This window comes from Cydia fagiglandana, chromosome 25, assembly GCF_963556715.1.
Source record: "Cydia fagiglandana chromosome 25, ilCydFagi1.1, whole genome shotgun sequence".
In the NCBI taxonomy this organism is placed as follows: domain Eukaryota; kingdom Metazoa; phylum Arthropoda; class Insecta; order Lepidoptera; family Tortricidae; genus Cydia; species Cydia fagiglandana.
The window spans coordinates 9,871,082-9,891,733 of NC_085956.1; the positions used below are offsets into that span (position 1 = coordinate 9,871,082).

Genomic DNA, 20,652 nt, shown 5'->3' on the forward strand with positions numbered 1-20,652 from the left:
GACTGTTTGTCTTTATGTGGTCGTATTTGTGTCAAGAAAGAACTACTTCATGCATAAAATGTGGAGGGAAATTTGACTTGGCTAAATATCAGGTAGTGTCATGGCGCAATTATTACTTTGTTGGTATTTAATATTCGGAATTTAGATAGAAAAAGGTAATTTCACGAATCAGGATGATTGTTGAATTTCTTACTGAAATTAAAAAACCATCTGTAAAAATTTCAACTGTCTAGCTATCACGTTTTATAAGATACAGCCTGGTGACGGACAGACAAACAGACAGACGGACAAACAGACAAACAGACGGACAGTGGAGTCTTAGTAATAGGGTCCCGTTTTCGCCCTTTGGGTACGGAACCCTAAAAAGGTGACCAAACATTCGGTTAGTATCCTTATCATAGCTATAAAGATGACAAAAAGAATATATTTTATGGTTGCAGTTGAACGCGATAGTCACTTGCTGTCAAAAATAATGTCGAATTGCGTCCTTGAGGTATTTCTCTGTAAACAGGACCTGTGAACATGACAGAAGTAAATGTGGTTAACATTAATGACGAGTATAAAAGAAATATTAACAAGCAAATAAACTTAGCTTGATTTTATTATTTGACATTTTGACATGACCCATGACAGTTTCTGCCCATTCATCCTAAACGTAGGTACCTATTATTAAAAGTTCGATTAGTATGATCGTTTTAAGACACGCTAATATAAAACTTAGGGTCTATTGCACCAAATCGTCTGTCACCGTTAAAGCGTTCGCAAAATTTTATTGTATGGGAAGTTTCATAGAATGTCTGCTGTGTGACGTTGAACCTGTGGTTGGTGCAACTGACCCTTAGTCTGCGTGAAATGTAAAAAAAAAACTACTCTAGGTATGTCCTTTCCCGGGTTTCAAACTATCTCCATACCAAATTGCATCTTAATCGGTTCAGCGGTTTAAGCGTGAAGACGTAACAGACAGACAGTTATTTTGACATTACTACACCTTATAAAACAAAAGTCCCCCGCCTTGTCTGTCTATGTGTTTGTATGTTCGCGATAAACTCAAAAACTACTGAACGGATATTCAATTACACAAACGGGTCTACCGCGATATAATTTCATTGTTTTTACCTTTAATTCCGACGTTTCAGCTGAGGAATTAAAGGTAAAAACAATGAAATTATATCGCGGTAGACCCGTATAATATGTGTACAAAACGCGAGAGTTTAAAGTGTTATACTGAACGGATTTTCATGCGGTTTTCACCTATCAATAGAGTGATTCTTGAGGAAGGTTTAGGTGTATAATTTGTTAAGGTTTTGTGTAACCCGTGCGAAGCCGGTACGGGTCGCTATTTTATTATAGGTAATACGAGTATTTGTAGCGATATTTACACAGGATATCCTAGCCTAAACTTTAAACCGTGTGAGTGACCATGTACAAACACTTCACGTTTTTGCACTGACGGGTAAATCAATATTAGTGCATTTATTTGTCAAAGGGCGGCGCTTTTGTTGCGTTTCGAACTAATATTTGTACGGTGATATTTGTCAGGATACATGTTTGGCATTGGATGAGCGTTTATTTTACCTTTAGACTTTTTAAAGGCACGCTTGAGTGTAGTTAATGTAACGATAGAGTATTAGAAACAATATTATTTATAGAAACGCTAAAATCACTACATGAATATGGCAGTTCTGAAGTAAATAAGTTTTTGGCAAAAATTTCATCTTTGGTACAAGCTTTTATCGCTGACTGTACTTTCCACAGGTAACTAATAAATACTCATCGAGACAATTCTAAAAACCCCAAACACAATTGGGTTTCGTTGTTTTACCACAGAGTTCCTATGGCCATCTCCTGTCTCCATCATCAGATCAGCTCGATGGTACCATAATATTGCATTGTCATCCGATTTATACATGCATGCGAAATTTCAGCTCAGTCGGAAATCGGGAAGTGGATCAATTTTAACTTGCAAGATTTGATTACAGACAGACAGACAGATAGACAGACAGACAACGGTCAGGTGAAACTAAATAAAAGCTTGTAAAATCAAATGTAGGTAATGAAATATTTTTGAATAGAAATGAAATTATTTATTTTCAGGCAACTATTGGCCCATAAATAGATGAAACCTGACCTTAAAACTAGCATACATAATATTATGAAATATATCAAAATAAAAACACACAATTACCGATGGACAGTTAACAATGTGGGCGAGATACCAAGATATACCTAGTTCGTGTTTTTTAGCATTAGAAATAAGGTAAACAATCTTGATGTGTCTTTTAATTGAAAAACAAATTTTAAAAATAGATTACGGCAAATATGTAACAATAATGAATCTATTACGATCATTTATATTCTGCTGCTTTTATAAATAATAGTTTTTGATTTAAAAAAAGCGTTTTTCAATTAAAAGACATGTCAAGATCGCTTACATTCTTGCAAGTTCTTTCTAATGCAAAAAAAAACGAACTACTGATAGAAAGTGACGTCCTCAGAACGTGCCATAACTCGAAAGTGATCTAAGAATCTGACATACGCCGCCTACTAGTACTTAAATCTATCTAATTTGTCTATATTAAATAAATTTAAGTCCCACAAGACTTATTATTTGCCCATGAAAGGAGGGTCAAATACAAAATCAATAACGCACACACCCACTGAGTATGACACATCATACTGACTGGTTGTTTCTAAGAAACAAGTTTCATTGATTACTAATACATGTGCAAAATAAATAAACGATACTAATTGTTTTTTTAAGAACCCTCGAGATCTAAGTGATACCGAAGGCATGTTTATTGAATTCCACCTTTGAAGAACATCGGACGAATTGGATGGAACATTTGGAAATATAAAGTATTATACGTACTGGGTACTTACTAAGTTATTATTGAAAAACTTTTGCTCTTTTGATGTTTGTTTTTATTTTTTAATTTATAAAATATCACTGAACGTAACTGGAACGCTGGAAACACCATCTATGTGTCGGCGGCCGATCGTAAGATTAGGCAGATCGCAATGTTCCTGTGTAATGTTTTGACGATAGTCACATTAAACCAATATATGCTCACTCAGGGAACGAGTCAAAGATTTTCACGTTTCACGATATGCCTAGGAATTTCACGATATGCCTGATCTTACGATCGGCCGCCGACATATGTATGTATTGCGCTTAAGAGTCCGTTTATTTTCCGTTTCAGGTACATACAAAAACTAACTTATCTATAAAATTACATTAAATAAAAACTCAAATAAAAGAAGAAATTCAAAGGTGTATGTGAAGTCCCCAATCCACATTGGGCTAGCGTGGGGACTATAGCCCAAACCCTCTCGTGATTGAGAGGAGGTCTGTGCCCAGCAGTGGGACGTATAGGCTAATTTTTTTACTAAATAAAATTAATATATATCTAAGAAATTGGGCCCCTTTGGCATGATGGTGCCGAGGAAGCTGGCAGCATTTCCCCGCTTATTAAGACGAAACAGGAGCTGAGTTTTAAATATTTTAGGTAAATATACTCGTCTTGCTAACGGAAGTGGCTCCTAAAACTAGTGCGACAAGGACAAGGCGAAAAATCCTGCGTAAAAATCTCAAAAATCGAGGTTTCGTACTCGGCTGTTTTCTCCTCCAAAACTTAACCAATCGAAACCAAATTTGGAAATCTAAATGATTATGAAATTATCTGTGTTGGACCGTTTTGCTTTTTTGGCTAATTGATATCAGTTTTGAATACTACGCCTCTCATTGCGGCATAGTCAATGAGGCCATTTTGGCCATATTTGAAGGGCTCTAGCGCCTTAAAAAACAAAAATATCAAAAAAAGCAAAACGGTCTGACACAGATATTGACAATATTAATCTGTGTTGAAAAAATCATTGCTCTAGCATCAAAACCCACGGAGGAAACAGTCGAGTACGTTTGTATGGAGAAATGACCACTCCTGTTGGCGATATAAAAAAACATCGCGTATAATAGTTAATTTGTGATGTACATTGATTTCGTAGACAAGATATTACAGTTGACTGTACTCGTACAGACAGATGACGATTAAAAATATGTAAACTTAAGGTCCGTGACTAAAAACAATTAATGATTCCGAAACAGCGGGAGCCATCGGCGGCCATTTTGTTTTATTTTTGTTTATCCTCGAATGGCGTGGGCGGTTAAAAAGTTTAATTTAATTATGGGACGTAGTAAACTGGACGTTTTATAGTTGTGGCCTTTAACAAGTATTTTAACATACTTTTGTTGTAGGTCTTTAAGAATAGGTTTAATTTTAGTTTAATAATTTCATTTTTAGTACTAGCTTTTATCGCTGACTGTACTTTTCTTAAGACAACTAATACTCATCGAGATAATTCTAAAAACTCCTAACACAATTAGGTTGCGTTGTTTCATCACATAGTTCCTATGGCCACCTCCTGTCTCCATCATCAGATCAGCTCGATGGTACCATAATATTGCATTGTCATCCGATTTATACATGCATGCAAAATTTCAGCTCAATCGGAAACCGAGAAGTGGATCAAATTTAACTTGCAAGATTAGATTACAGATAACGGTCAGGTGAAACTAAATAATAAGTTTTTGGCATAAATTTCATTTTTGTTACAAGCTTTTATCGCTGACTGTACTTTTCTTAAGACAACTAATACTCAAATCGAGACAATTCTAAAAACCCCTAACACAATTAGGTCGCGTTGTTTCATCACAGAGTTCCTATGGCCACCTCCTGTCTCCATCATCAGACCAGCTCGATGGTACCATAATATTGCATTTTCATCCGATTTATTCATGCATGCAAAATTTCAGCTCAATCGGAAACCGGGAAGTGGATCAAATTTAACTTGCAACACTCCGCGATTTCGACGCTTTGCTACAGGTAGGTAACTAAAAGTACATCCGTTCCACGCATGGTATAATAATATACTCCGCCTGGTACTCTCTTCCCGTCTTTTCTAGGTCACCTGACTGACACAAGCCTACGTCATCATGCGACAGCGCTATATGATAATATGCGATAGCGCTATATATAGCGGCCTTGTTATTGTGACGTAGGCTTGTGTCACTCTGGGAAGAGAAGACCATGTTTTATTAGAATTATTAGACTATGGTTCCACGCCAATTTTGGTGGCTAACCATAAGCCGCGCGTGGCGCTGTCGCCACCTAGCAGCCATATCTGTCCTGATCGTAACAGACGCGTTTTGTTAAAGAGTCTTCTGTACTTAGTACTATTATTTATTCTGTGCCGAAAGCGAGACCAACTTACGCTAGATGGTGTAGAAGAAACTGTAATAGTAATACAATCTCAGCTGTTTGCACAACTATTTCGTGCAAATTAAAAACAGCACCTATATACCTACTCTGTCTAGTTGTCATAGACTACTAATATTAGATACCGCTTAATACTTCGCCACTAGAAGTGCACGACTTCAACTCTTGTGGCGTGCCGCGACCGCTGCAGAGGACCATCGAGCGCGCTGACTTCTGGCCTAACGGCTCGGCCACGACATTGCGTGACTGGCGGCGGCAATCATAGGTGGGAACGAAAGGTCCGATTGCTGTGTCGGTGCGCCGATTTCGAAGGTATGTGTGGTGTTACGGAAGTTCCGGGGCAAACTGCTGAATCCAACACAAGAGCAGACGATTCAATAGAGCCACGCCGTTCTGTCGTCTAATAATGTTTAGTTTTTGGAAAATTATATACGAGGTGGTTTTATGTCTGACCATATTGTGTGGGATGAATATGTTGGTAACACTGAACAACTTTTACTGTTGACCCCAATGTACCTTAGGGTTCATCCACATATTACGTCACAGCAACAGGGGGAGGGGGTGATGCTAAGTATGTCAGTACGTATTAAAGACCTATCTTTTTCCTATGAAAAGTGTGACAAGGGAGGAGCCGGTCAAAAAATCTAAATTTTGTTCTATGTAATTAGTGGACGACCATTATTATTATTTTTTTATTTATTAACATAAAGTATACAGCTTATACAGATACAATGTCCCACAAAACAGTTTACACGGTTTGACTATGGGATCGTGCAGTCTCTACTCTCTTATATTACATTAAAGTTTACATCTGTCATTACTAATACCTAATGCTCGATAAACAATTACTAAATGTGATTTACTAGGTAACGCAGCTTTTTACCAAATTTTACTTTATTGACTTCCTGTCTGATGATTTACATGTAATTGCTTAATTTTATCTATTAATTTATTATAATGCTATATAATTTTAATAATGAACTAATTTAATTTGATGCAATGTATTTTTTTATGTGTTTGTATGATCCCAGATGGTCGAAATAAATGATAATTTATTTATGTTATTTTATTTAAATGATGCATCTAGCAGTATGTGATCTGTGGATTTAGTTTACTGCCTCTTAAATCACAGTGTTGCCTCATTGTCTTACTTTTAATTGCTCCGGTTTTTGTCTGCACTAAACGATTTGCGATTTAGAATGTTGAGCAAGAGAGTGGCTATAGGCTATATAGTTGGACCAAGCTAACTCTGCATTTGCAACAATTTATTGTGTGGCCATGTCATTCATAATGTTCAATTTCTCTGAACATATGACGCGGACCAGGCTAACTCTGCAACGTATTTGTAATGACAAAGTGTGGCAATGTCATTATTAATGTCACATTTCTGTTAATAATTTACTATTTAGAGAATGTAGAGGGTAAAGAGGGGGTTATAGGTTCGCGGGTAAGATGTTAATGTCTTGTTTTAAAGTCAAAAATGTTTTTGACGATGTTCACTGCGTCCTATACTGCTCCCACGAGTTTGACACTGACATATTCGCTAACGTCTGCGTAACTTACTTTCTATACATCTCGCTCGCACTAGCTAGCGAATGTGTCAGTGCAAGGTCAGTGTCAAGCTCGTGGTAAGGCTACTTTTCTAATTAAATGTTGTATGCTAGGTACTAATAAATAAAATACCTCAGAGATATGTAGGTAGTATATCTAAATAGATATTTTTCAATCTCACTTAGCTAATGTATCATGAAGACCAAATTTATTCATATATATGGTACAAAAAGCTAATTACTTTTATTCCAAATACATATAAAATCTATACAATAATAATTATTCGTCAGTAAGACGCCAGGCGAGCACCACCTGTCGCCCATATACAGGCATGTATAGGCAATTCAATCAAATAAATAAATAAGTTATTCAATTTTGGAATACTTATTGTTCGATTTGTCGAAACTTCTCGAAGGTTAAGATGAATAATTCTAAAGGTCCGTTTCTTGAAATGCAATTTTCCTTTTTGGCCAAGTGCGAGTTGACGAAGTACAAATTGGTCCTATCAAGAAAGGGGTCAAAATTGTTATACCTATTTATAGTATGAATTATTTCTCTAATGATTTTTAGGTCTAAGACCCTAATCTGTTAACCTTTTGAACGCCACAGACACCAATTGACGTCAACGCAAAATCGTGAAGACGCCAAAGACGGCATTTGACGTCGATCGTTTTTTGATGAAAATCTACATGTTAGTTACTTAGTTTCACTTTTAGGTTGGCATTATTTATTCACAAAAATAAATTACCCCCGTGGCGTCAGTGACATGGCAAATGGATGTGCCGTTTGGCGTTCAAAATGATTAAAAAAAATGTTTCTTTTTTGCGAGCTGTGGGCTCCCGTTTTGAGCGCGTGCCATAGCAACAATGTCGTTTAAAAAGCGGCTGTATAGTAGTGGTTTTAAGGTTTAAATCTATATAAGTTTTAATCAAGAGCACTTGCTATGAAAAAAAATCGTACAAAAACAAGATTATTTGCAAGGGCAGACTTACAAGGACTAACCAAAAGACTAACCAAAAACTTACAAGGTTAATTGACTCGATACAAAATAACCACGAAAAAATTACCAAGTTTCATTTATTTTCAGTTGTATATCGTTCAACTTGCAATCCGGAGGTCGCGGGTTCAAACCCTGGCTCGTACCAATGAGTTTTTCGGAACTTATGTACGAAATATCATTTGATATTTACCAGTCGCTTTTCGGTGAAGGAAAACATCGTGAGGAAACCTGCATACATCTGCGAAGAAATTCAAAGGTGTATGTGAAGTCCCCAATCCGCATTGGGCTAGCGTGGGGACTATAGCCCAAGCCCTCTCGCGCTCGAGAGGAGGCCTGTGCCCAGCAGTGGGACGTATATAAGCCGAGATGATGATGATGTATATCGTTACTCTGCACACCATAGCAGTAGGTATAATTTTAGTTTAATTAAATAATAAATAATTAATTATTATAGTACAATTTTTACACATATCGACCTAGTCCCACAGTAAGCTCAATAAGGCTTGTGTTGTGGGTACTAGACGACGATATATATAATATACACCTTATATATAAATACTTATATACATAGAAAACATCCATAACTCGTGAAGAACTAGCCGTGGGATCTAACGAGCAAATTTTTTACCTGAAGTATATTTTTAACAGAATTTAACAGAAGTATATTTTTAACAGAAGTACATTTTCAGAGTAATTTTATCTCAATTGTTAGGAAAAAAGTTAAATCTTGCGATGGTCATGTTTTCAGTCGCAATTTCCGTGCGGTGCGCCATTTCCTATGTACACTCGCCATCAGATATATCTGAGCGGTCAAGGCGCTCACAAATATCTGAACACGCCTCTATTGTCAGGGCGTTAGAGTGCGTGTTCAGATATTGTAAACACCTTGGCCGCTCCGATATATCTGATGGCGACTGTATCTACGTATATACCCTTCTAATTTCCTGGCTTTCCCCTAACTAAAGGTAAATAAATACATTGCTAAAATTTTAATATTAGCAGAAGGTCTAAGGTCCCGTTTTCTAAGGGGACCTTGCATTTTGGAGACAAAGCAAACCGCTTGGAACAGGTGTTTCTGGGGGTGATCTGAGCCGATTAAGCCCGGTTGCCAAGAGGTTCCACCCAGCAGGTGGGCAGGGGAGGGGGGGAAAAGTGGCTCCGGCGCGCCTCACTCTAAGCTATATATCTGCATACATCTAGCAACTATATCAACTCTTTCCTCCCATACCCCAAGTAAAGATTGGTGATATATTTAACTACGGACCCCTGATCCGGCCTCAGATGGGTCCTACGCGAAATGAATAAGTGTACGAATGAAATTTACATTCCCCGGCCCCTTACAACGCTTAGGGGTCATCCATTAATTACGTCACACGTTTAGGGGGAGGGAGGGGGTCAAGAAAATGTGACATATTGTGACATGGGGGAGGGGGGAGACACAAACTTTGTGACGTCACTTTAACTTCATCAGTAACCGAAATTTTTTTTTAATTATTTTATTCGCTGTACATTTAAATAACAAGTTTTTAAAACGATTATCGTTTTCACTTTAACTTCATCAGTAACCGAAATTTTTTATAAATTATTTTATTCGCTGTACATTTAAATAACAAGTTTTTAAAACGATAATCGTTTTTATTCTTTTAATTTTCTTTCCTAAGCAGTTTTGGGTTATAAAATTACTAATATTTATATCGTCAAAAATATTTTGATAAAATATTAATAATACTTAGGAACTTACTTAATTCGATTTGGCGATTTCGTAGAAAAAATGTGACGTCACACTAGGGGGGAGGGGTTTGCCAAATGTGACCAAATTAGACAAGGGGGGGGGAGGGGTCAAAAAACCTAGAAATTCGTGTGACGTAATTAATGGATGACCCCTTACATGAATTTTCATCAGCTTTGGAAAAGGAATATGAAACGATATCTTTTATAACATGAAAAACCTGCGGTGGTTTTTATTTAAAAAAATATTTTTTTTTGTTATTCATAAAATATATTTAAATAATAAATTTAAACGATATTTTCGTCACATTACAAAAAAAATCAAGTAAATTGAAACTCAAATCTAAATTATTTATAACAGCTATTTCGACCCCCTATTTCCAAGGAAAAGTCTAATATATACATATATACGACGACCGGTCTGGCCTAATGGGTGACTAGTGACCCTGCATGTGAAGCCGGTGGCCCTGGGTTCTGATCCCGGTAAGGGCATTTATTTATGTGATGAACACAAATATTCGTTCCCGAGTCATGGGTGTTTCCTATGTAGGTATATAAGTAATAAGTCTAGATACGTTATAGTTTAGATATCAAATAGTTCTCTTTTGCAGCGCAATTCGGGCAACCAATGTCACTTTTACGTTAGATAGAGTAAGATATCTATTAGATGTGAATTGGATCTCTAAGTTATATCCTGTGGAAATCGTTTAAGAGTATCTCCAGAATGGCGCGAATGTCAAATTTGACAGGTTAGATCTTAAACATATCGTTATCGTATCTTGGTGATGTCTAAAAGATATCTAATAGATGTCTATTTCAAAATCCGAATCGGGCCCAGAGTGTATATTATTCACTTTCGTGCTTCTATATAAATACATTATATGTTTAATAAAAATGAAAACTATAGGTCTAGATTAAGAGAAGAAACTGTAACAATATTTTTTGTATGACCGTTTGTTTCATATTTAAATAAATTAAATTAAATTAACTTTCAGCAGTAAAATAGCGCCCCTGCTGCTATATAGTTATTATACATTGCTTTATCGTCCGACTTTTGGTTTGGTTGTAAAACCCAAATACTTGAATATTTTTTTAAGTAATTTTTATTTATTTGTAAATTTCTCTTAAACTGTTGCATATTTTGGTACACTTTGTATAATTAAAATATAGTTTATTTAATTGGCTTTCATTTAATACCCCACACGTGTATGTGCTATGCATAGTTTGGGTGCAGTATGCAATATTCGCAACGAAGCGGGAGTCATTTTGATGACGTCATTCCGCTGAAGTAGATGGCCGGCGCCGCCGTCTCCCGGCAGTTTTGGAGACCCAATGCCATGCCCAACAACATACTAAAAGTTGGTAGCGGTTTCCGGCTCTGAACTATCTCTGCGACCGTTTCCCATAAGGCATGGCACTATTAAGAAAAGGTCCCCTTGACCTCTTAAAGCCTAATACCGACATGATCATGTCAGTAAAGGCCACACATAATATTGTTTTAGAAACTCTTGCAACAGTCATTACGGACAATAGACGTCGCAGTTCGATCGACTCGAATGGTAATGTTGCAATATTGCGTCACAATGTCGTGATTGGTTTTAGCAATGTCATACGGTAATTTAGATTGTGACTATTGTTGGTTATATTGGTTTGAGTTAGACAAATTATAATAACTACGAATGAAATACATTTCATATACGAAAACATGCTACTTAAAAAAAATAAGGAAGTAGAAACTTGTTTTTGCTCTATTTCGTTTGTTTTTAAACTGGAGCTATATAAACTAATTACAAGACTTTCGGCTCGATCCTGAAAATGTATTAGATCTCTACTAGACCTCAACAAGTTACCATATGGATAATTTAAAGATATTTGTAAGATAGATATGTCAAATTTGACGTTTCCGCGATTCTGGAGGTCCTCTTGAACGATTTTGACAAGTTATGACTTAGATATCCAAGTCACATCTAGTCGATATCTAATGTAAATCTAGTTGATCTCTATATCGTTTCTAGATCTTGTGATTATCTCGTTTCCCCAATACGCGTGTAAATATAGGTACTTTATTTCATTGTATGTGCAAAGTTTCATTCATTATAAAGTAAGGGTAAGTAATAGAACGTATACAAACCTATAATATATTGCTCAGAATATATAAATTCAATTAGTATAATTTTGAATGGCATAACGTGCAATTAGTATAACGTGCGATACGTATAACAATGAATTCTATAATTTTATATTGTATAATGTACTTTACATATAATATCGTTTATGATAAGTAGGAAAATGTATAACATTGAAATAATATAATATACAAAACGAATATCACACAATAAATATAAGAGATGCAATTACGACGATAGCATGGATAGTTGCTCCATAAAATGTTTTCCTAATTATGTGTGGGTAAGAAGAGAAATTATATTCACTCTTAAATTTTTTTTGTATAAACAATATGAGTTGGCCGTGATTAGTACGTAATTACGTGTTTTCCATAACCTAACCTAACCCACTTTTCTGGTAGCAGTTTTTTTTCTCTGAGGGGTCGCAGTTCAAACCTAACCTAACCCACTTTTCTGGTAGCAGTTTTTTTTCTCTGAGGGGTCACAGTTCAAACCTAACCTAACCCACTTTTCTGGTAGCAGTTTTTTTTCTCTGAGGGGTCACAGTTCAAACCTAACCTAATCCACTTTTCTGGTAGCAGTTTTTTTTCTCTGAGGGGTCACAGTTCTAACCTAACCTAACCCACTTTTCTGGTAGCAGTTTTTTTTCTCTGAGGGGTCACAGTTCAAACCTAACCTAACCCACTTTTCTATTTTGAAGAGTATTTTAATTGAAAAACCCTTTTTAAAATTCAATAACTACTAATTATAAAAGCAAAAGGATGTAAATAATCGTATATGATTCATAATTGTTACATATTTGCCGTGAATTATTTTTCAAATGTTTTCCAATAAAAAGACACGTCAAGATTGTTTACCTTTTTTCTAATGGTAAAAAAACGTAACTCCGTTTATAGTTCGTTTTTTTAGCATTAGAAAGAAGTACAAAGAAGGTAAGCGATCTTGACATGCCTTTTAATTGAAAAACGCTTTTACTTATGAAAGCAGAAAAATATAAATGATCGTATTAGATTCATAATTGTTACATATTTGCCGAGACTTATTTTAAAACGTGTTTTTCAATTAAAAGACACGTCAAGATTGTTTACCTTTTTTCTAATGCTAAAAAAACGAACAATATGAGAACGAAAGTCCGTTTGTATGGTACGGAGAAATTCGGCCGAGCTTGCTACGGACTATTAAAGGTATTATTTACATCAGCTTTCAAACAAAATAAAAAGATTGTTATACAAACAGTGCACATCGGATCTTCACAATCACTTTCCAATTACCAAAGAAACAAAATCATCTCTTGTTACGGTAATCACGGCACTTTCTATCTATACTGCCGTATTCGAACTTCAAGATATTCACAAGAGACGACACGTACTAGATCCATTCTAGATACGTTATAGTTTAGATATCAACTAGTTCTCTTTTGCAGCGCATTCGGGCAATCAATGTCACTTTTACGTTAGATAGAGTAAGATATCTATTAGATGTGAATTGGACCTCTAAGTCATATCCTGTGGAAATCGTTCAAGAGTATCTCCAGAATCGCGCTGTCATATTTGACAGATTAGATCTTAAACATATCGTTATCGTATCTTGGTGATGTCTAAAATATATCTAATAGATGTCTATTTCAAAATCCGAATCGGGCCTATAGTCTATATTATCGCTTATCGCCAACCGAGGGTTCCGTACTTTTCAGTAGGTAAGTATTTGTTGTTATAGCGGCATCAGAAATGAAAATTTCAACGGTTCGTGATATACAGCCTGGTGACAGACAGACGAACTGACAGACAGCCTGATCTAACCTGGATCTTAAACATGTCGTTATCGTATCTTAGTGATGTCTAATAGATGTCTATTTCAAAATCCGAATCGGGCCCTCTGTATTTGGTTTGTCTTAAGGGGCCCACAGATTACCAGTTCGCCGGGCGATGTCAGCCTGTCAGTTCGCAAAAGGCTCCGAACAACTGACAGGCTGATATCGTCCGGCGAACTGCTAATCTGTGGGCCCCTTAAGGAGGAGTAGGTACAGCCACTATAATACCGTCAAAGAATTTAATTTGCGACCCATTTTGTAAGTACCTTGTCACAGTGGCAATAATATGAGGTCTCTAGCGACATTCCTATTGATTGTTTCCTATTGATAAGGTGGTGGTACTTAGTGCTCGACGCGGTCCCAGTACATGTCATCTTGAAAGTTAAGTCATTGTCAATAGAGGTGACAGCAGGGTGTCATCTATTGGGCATTAGCATGCTGAGCACTTAGTACCACCACCTTATTTGACTTTTTCATGAAGTGGCCAACCGATCTTTTCATGAAATACAAAAATATTATTCTATTTTTTTAATGATTGCCACGTCAAAAAACCATTAATTCTAAAGAACAATGGACTCAACTACATGGCTTGCCAGTTAGCTGATCCCACATACTACAATTCAAATCATCAATTCTGAGATCTGGCCGTGACATGATATTTTAAATTATTTGCTCAAAAAGTTACTTTACATATAGTTCGATTTTTTTAGCATTAGAAAGAACTTGCAAGAAGGTAAGCGATCTTGACATGTCTTTTAATTGAAAAACGCTTTTTAAAAATCAAAAACTATTACTTATGAAAGCAGAAGAATGTAAATGATCGTATTAGATTCATAATTGTTGCATATTTGCCGTAACGTATTTATAAAATGTGTTTTTCAACTAAAAGACACATCAAGATTGTTTACCTTATTTCTAATGCTAAAAAACGAACTATAGTTATCATTATTATGCCACGCAGACGAAGTCGCGGGCAGGATCTTGTAGATTTAGAACTCGATATTGTTGAGATAGGGACCCGCCTTAATAACTGATGTTTTGAATGTTACTATCGACATAATGTTCTGTTCGACAAGAGGTCATGCTCTGATAGTGATCTGGTATTGCATAACTTTTGCTCGGTTGGGTCGAAAGTGTTTGCTTTGATACCTATATAATTTGTGGTAGATTTTGTAACAACAAACGTCATTACCACCTAGGGTTGCCATATGGAATAATTAAATGTCCAGATAAAAATCCTGACATAACTCTAAAAATCCGGACATTTCTTGTAACAGAGATTTGGCGAAGCTTGAACGACGCCCCGGCGGCGCGCGTAAACATTTTTTTTTTATAAGGTCATTCCTAAAAATCCGGACACTTGCCAAGTCTTGCCGCAATCCGGACAATGGGTCAAAAGTCCGAACATGTCCGGACAAATCTGGACATATGGCAACCCTATTACCACCAGACAGCAGACATTTTTTGTACAAAACATTTTTTGATTTTTTTGTAATCTGGCTAAGCCCTCTTCTTCCTCTCGTTTAGTGCTATATCTGACCAGCCTCTCAAGGAGTCCAAGTTATCCCACCATCGCCGACGAGGTCTGCCAGCTCGCCGGTTAGACTCGTGGGGCTCCCACTCTGTAGTTAACTTGGCCCACAAGTCGTCCGGCATTCGGCAGAATGCTGCCCAGTCCCATTTTAACTTAGCTGCTTTCCGAGCTACGTCTATTATCCGAGTCTTAAGGAGCCCACTGATTAACAGTCCGCCGGACGGTATCGGCCTGTCAATTGTTCGAAACTGTCAAAATTTTGTTCTAACTGACAGGCCGATACCGTCCGGTGGACTGTTAATCAGTGGGCCCCTTTAGATGTATGCATTCTTACTGCAAGTTTTGCGTGGTCTCTACGTCTGGTGGTGCTCTTAAGGTCGTATCATAACAATATCAAATTGTAAATTCAGAATACTTACTGTAAGCATCACAGTAATGAGTATCCTGTACGTGGCCTTATACTGGTGAAACCGCGTAGTATGCATCTGGCTTTATACTTTTTGGTTGTTGTATCTATGGTCTTTTTGGTTCAGATAGAGAACTGTCAGATTTGGCGGCAGGTCTTTGCCCCGAGGTTATGTCCGATTTGATCTTTTGTAATATTATAATTAATCCTGTATATCGATGTAATAAAAGAAATGTTACTGGAAGCAGTGGTTTGAGTGCTAAACCCCTTTTACTGAGCATTAAATCGATATATGTTTATATCTCAGAAAGCGGGATTATGAATTCAAATGCCCACATAAAGATTGGATGTAATTTACTTTCATCTACTGTGAGAAGAGACGTTGGAATACAATGAGAGTAGATCTCGACGAAAATGAAACATACGCAACCATCAGCTTCATGGTGATACATCATTAAGAGCCTGTTACATGGTTATGAAGAAAGGCAAGGTGGTAAAGATGTCATCGTGCAGTATTCAGGTGCAATGCAAGATGCTCAGTGAAGCTAATAGTTATTAACACTGAGTTGTTTAATGACATTTTGTAAGTTGATTGTTTACTATTGTTATTTTTGGATGGACTAATGCCACTGAAAGTTTTTTTTTTATTGATGCATGTGGATATAATATTTACCTATATGTATATGTTAAGAGATAACAAAGAAACGAGAATGATTTGGTATCCCAGAGGTTTTTGCTATGATGGATTGATGGGAAATAGGTAAGATGAGTGGGAGAACTTAAACTGACAGCGGGCTAGAATTGTAGGAGAGTGGCCCATGATAGTTCTGTTGTCAATGTAAAATATAAGTACTCTATAGTCTCTAATCCCGAGAAAAAGAATCTTAATAGGTAGATGTGTATTTTGGATAAAAGACACACAGAAATTAGTTTTAGATTTGATAGTAAATTGATAGCAAATAAATTATTTATTTATAAAAGTTTATATATGGGAAAAAGCAAAAAAAAGTTAATTGTAGCATACCATATTATATGTGTAGGTACAAATTTAATTGCCTTTTATTGTTATATTGAAAATTCTCAATCTGTAAATATAGAGAGAGGCAAATAGAAACAATAGTGAATGCATGTAATCGCACACAGCACACAGTATGAATTCTAAATTTGAAATGAGACTGGTAGTTTCATGTCTTTTCATACTATTGTTGCTAATGTACTTATATTGCTACTGTCCCATCTCAAAAATCCTCCAATTAATTATATATTCATTTTCTAGCCTGAATTGAACTGAGTTGATTACTTCTCAATTTTAGATGTCATCGGTTACAGATTAGTCATAGGTTCTCTAATTATTTTTATTTTTTTTTGATTGGCTGTAGACTTTATGTGACAATAGGGATAGTCCAGGCTTAACCTCAAGATACAAACATAGGAAGCTAAAGTACTATTATTATTAATATTACATTTCATGAGTGGAAAAGAGACAAAATGATTTTACACTACAATTTCTAAGCATTATTATTCATCATGACTGTGATAATGATAATGATCTTTGCTACTGCTAATAATTAATGATGACACTTTTCTTTCATGGTTTCAACGCCGGTAATGTACGTGAAAGAATGAAGTTGGTGATAAGTGATGGACTCACAGCATCTGGCTGAAGCAAAGAAGGTTAAGCTATTAGACGTGCACAATCCTCAACAGGAAAGCCAAAATCATGAAAAAGAAGGAAGAAATCAGATGGCCAGACGATATTAAAAGGTGGCAGGGAATCCATGAAAGAGGCATATGTTCAGCAGTGGAGCTGAATGAGCAGAGAAAAAAAGAGAATATGAATATTAGATTGTTGTAAAATTAAGACATAGTAAGAAGATAACTAAACATACATAGGTTGTGTTGTGAGCAATTAGTGATGATTAGTGTCATACTATTGTAGATCATAACGGACAGGGTTTTAGCAAACTATTATATAAATATTATGAATCTAGACTATGATTGTTTATGTTAATTTATAGTTTGGCAGACTGTCTAGTGCAGGCCTTGATGGCAGACTGTCTAGAGCAGGCCATGATTGTTTATGTTAGTTTATAGTTTGGCAGACTGTCTAGCGCAGGCCTTGATGGCAGACTGACTAGAGCAGGCCATGATTGTTTATGGTTTTTTATAGTTTGGCAGACTGTCTAGCGCAGGCCTTGATGGCAGACTGTCTAGAGCAGGCCATGATTGTTTATGTTAGTTTATAGTTTGGCAGACTGTCTAGCGCAGGCCTTGATGGCAGACTGTCTAGAGCAGGCCATATTTGTTTATGTTAGTTTATAGTTTGGCAGACTGTCTAGCGCAGGCCTTGATGGCAGACTGTCTAGAGCAGGCCATGATTGTTTATGTTAGTTTATAGTTTGGCAGACTGTCTAGTGCAGGCCTTGATGGCAGACTGTCTAGAGCAGGCCATGATTGTTTATGTTAGTTTATGGTTTGGCAGACTGTCTAGCGCAGGCCTTGATGGCAGACTGTCTAGAGCAGGCCAAGATTATTAATGTTAGTTTATAGTTTGGCAGACTGTCTAGTGCAGGCCTTGATGGCAGACTGTCTAGCGCAGGCCTTGATGGCAGACTGTCTAGAGCAGGCCAAGATTGTTAGTTTATATTTATGTATTTTGACAAGATGTATAGAACAGGCCTTGAGGGCAGACTGTGATTGTTGATGTTGGTTTATACTTTGACAAGATGTATAGAACAGGCCTTGAGGGCAGACTGTGATTGTTGATGTTGGTTTATACTTTGACAATATGTATAGAACAGGCCTTGAGGGCAGACTCTGATTGTTGATGTTGGGTTATACTTTGGCAAGATGTCCAGAGCAGGCCTTGAGGGCAGACTGTGGGTGTTGATGTTGATTTATACTTTGGATGTTATTTGTAGATGTATTTTGGCAGACTGTCTAGAGCAGGCCTTGAGGGCAGACTGTCTAGAGCAGGCCATGACTGTATGTTAGATTATATGTATTTTGGTAGACTGTCCAGATCAGGCCATGATTGTTTATAAATGCTTGTTAATAGTGTGGCAGACTGACTAGAGCAGGCCTTGATGGCAGACTGTCTAGATCAGGCCATGATTGTTTATACTTGTTAATAATGTGGCAGACTGACTAGCGCAGGCCTCGATAGCAGACTGTCTAGATCAGGCCATGGTTGTTTATGTTTGTTTATAGTTTAGCAGACTGATTAGCGCAGGCCATGATGGCAGACTGTCTATGACTATGATTGATTATGATAATTATGATAGATTATAATTTGGTAGAAGCTGTTTAAAGAAGGCTGATAATGCTACCAGGTGTTGGTTATTTATTACAAAAAAACTATTTACAGTATTAAACCATGTGAAGTGTGAGGATTGATTTCTCAATAAGATTGATATATACAAAATGCCTGTGATTGATTAATTAGGGAGTTATAGTCTGAAGGTTAATTACTGTTGTTATGAGTGTTTATCTTTTGTTATTATTAAGGTGGATGGCATGTTACGTTATATTGTTGTTATTAATGTTTAATTACTTTTAGTGAGAGGACTCACTAAAATAAAAAGGATGGCCGAAGCTGTAAGCATCACAGTAATGAGTATCCTGTACGTGGCCTTATACTGGTGAAACCGCGTAGTATGCATCTGGCTTTATACTTTTTGGTTGTTGTATCTATGGTCTTTTTGGTTCAGATAGAGAACTGTCAGATTTGGCGGCAGGTCTTTGCCCCGAGGTTATGTCCGATTTGATCTTTTGTAATATTATAATTAATCCTGTATATCGATGTAATAAAAGAAATGTTACTGGAAGCAGTGGTTTGAGTGCTAAACCCCTTTTACTGAGCATTAAATCGATATATGTTTATATTACCTAGAATCTAGATCGGATGTCGATAGCCGAGTCAATCATAATTATATAACAACAATCCTTGTTCTGGGTTAATCACTCTAAAGCCGGTTCACACTCGCCTAGATTACTACAGCTGGCTAATAACCTCCTAAGGCCCAATGTGCATTAAAAGGTACATTGGCGTTCAAAAGTCCATGATGATGTTTCAACCGTAATATTAAGGCATTACGGTCGACATCTATCCATGCAATTTTGAACGACACTGTACACTCCATTTCAATCTAATTAGAGTTAGACCAAGTAAAGTCTGCAGCGATTTTGACAGCTCAGTGCAAGTGTTATTTATACGTTATAATTTCAAAGAAGTTTGACGTTTAACCTTTTGGACGCCAATGAACAATATATCCGCACCGCAGGTTCAACGCCAAAGACCGATTAATCGGTCACAGACCACAGAGCAACATGGACCTACGTGCCTATGCATAAAGTTCAATTTCAGTTATGACACTTCGGTAACGTGGCGAGTGACAGTTTTTGTGTTTGACACGGAGTCGAAAAGGTTAAAAGAACACTTGCACTGCGTGGGCTATCAAAATCGCTGCAGACTTTTCTTGGACTTACTCTGGAACCTTTCCACAGTGTAATGACTCCTCTACACGATGGGCCAGCGCCGGCCACTCCAAGGGACGCATTTATGCGTTAGAGGGAGCAAGTGATATTGCTATCTCATTCTACCGCATGGCTGCGTCCCTTGGTCCACTCCAATAGTGATAGCAATATCACTTGCTCCCTCTAACGCATAAATGCGTCCCTTGGAGTGGCCGGCGTTGGCCCATCGTGTAGAGGAGCCATAAAAAGTAACAGTGGACCTTACGAGTCTTACCCCCTTATTCATAAACGCGCTACAAGCCACAATTAGCTAATAATCGTTTGTCTTTATCTGTCATTTCAACTTATGTATTTGTAAGAAAGGGATGAAACATAATTTAACTAAATCAGGCCCGTAGAGTTTTATGAATAAGGCCCACTTGCACCATCCCACTAACCGGGGGTTAAGCGGTTAAATCGTTAACCTAGTGTCAAATTATACTGGTAACCATGGCAACTCCAGGTTTAACCGGTTAACCCCGGGTTAGTGGAATGGTGCAAAGGGCCTGAGGGGGTTAGAATGCAGTAATGCTGCAACGCTGCTGAAGTCGCCGTCTCAATGTAACCTAAGGGCCTACCGCGAACCACTTTCGACGTGTTGCCTCCTTATCACACTTACGTACGAAGTTACAAGTGCGACAGAGGGGCAATACGTCGAACGTGTTTCGCGGTAGACCCTCTATTACTTGAACGTGGTGTCACTATGGAA

General features: G+C 37.1%; 1 long non-coding RNA gene across 1 annotated transcript; it reads left to right on the forward strand.

Annotated features, from left to right (window-relative positions):
- Positions 1-15,450: 15,450 nt before the first annotated feature.
- Positions 15,451-19,255, forward strand: LOC134676855 (uncharacterized). The gene is made up of 2 exons (XR_010099960.1): positions 15,451-16,011; positions 17,050-19,255. It is a non-coding gene; the product is annotated as an uncharacterized LOC134676855 (long non-coding RNA).
- The last annotated feature ends 1,397 nt before the right edge of the window (positions 19,256-20,652 follow it).